This window comes from Charadrius vociferus, unplaced genomic scaffold (genome assembly GCF_000708025.1).
Source record: "Charadrius vociferus isolate BGI_N301 unplaced genomic scaffold, ASM70802v2 scaffold2109, whole genome shotgun sequence".
Lineage (NCBI taxonomy): Eukaryota > Metazoa > Chordata > Aves > Charadriiformes > Charadriidae > Charadrius > Charadrius vociferus.
In genome coordinates this window covers 10,820-11,627 of record NW_009650251.1, presented here as the reverse complement: position 1 = coordinate 11,627, position 808 = coordinate 10,820, and the positions used below count along the sequence as shown (strand labels likewise).

The window sequence follows — 808 nt, the reverse complement described above, 5'->3', positions numbered from 1 at the left end:
TATGGCCGTGCACCCTCTCCTGTGCCCCTATATCCTTCTATATGGCCGTGCACCCTCTCCTGTGCCCCTATATCCTTCTATATGGCTGTGCACCCCCTCCTGTGCCCCTATATCCTTCTATATGGCCGTGCACCCCCTCCTGTGCCCCTATATCCTTCTATATGGCCGTGCACCCCCTCCTGTGCCCCTATATCCTTCTATATGGCTGTGCACCCCCTCCTGTGCCCCTATATCCTTCTATATGGCTGTGCACCCCCTCCTGTGCCCCTATATCCTTCTATATGGCCGTGCACCCTCTCCTGTGCCCCTATATCCTTCTATATGGCTGTGCACCCCCTCCTGTGCCCCTATATCCTTCTATATGGCCATGCACCCTCTCCTGTGCCCCTATATCCTTCTATATGGCCGTGCACCCTCTCCTGCGCCCCTATATCCTTCTATATGGCTGTGCACCCCCTCCTGTGCCCCTGTATCCTTCTATATGGCCGTGCACCCCCTCCCATACCCCACATACCTCTGTATAGCTGTACCCCACGCCTGGCCATGCGCCCCACACCCCTTATCCCTGCACGTGACCCACCTGCACCCTAATACCCTCCTGCACCACCCCCCCCATGCGCCCCCACATCACCGTGCACGACCACGCACCTTCCCGTGCTCCCCCCGTACCTCCCTCCGCACCCCAATAATCCCCCGCGCGCTCGCGCACCCCCAGCGCTGCCCATGCGGACTCGGCAGCAGATCCGCATGGATGGAGGGAGGGGGTGGCGGAAGGGAAACTGAGGCAGACGGCGGTGCGGGGGCTGCG

At 60.8% G+C, this 808-nt stretch overlaps 1 protein-coding gene across 1 annotated transcript in view; it reads left to right on the top strand.

Moving 5' to 3' along the window:
- The window catches only part of LOC104293551 (chromosome unknown open reading frame, human C12orf10), a 7,379-nt gene that overhangs the window by 4,669 nt on the left and 1,902 nt on the right, over positions 1 to 808 (top strand). The gene's annotated exons all lie outside the window — the stretch shown is intronic.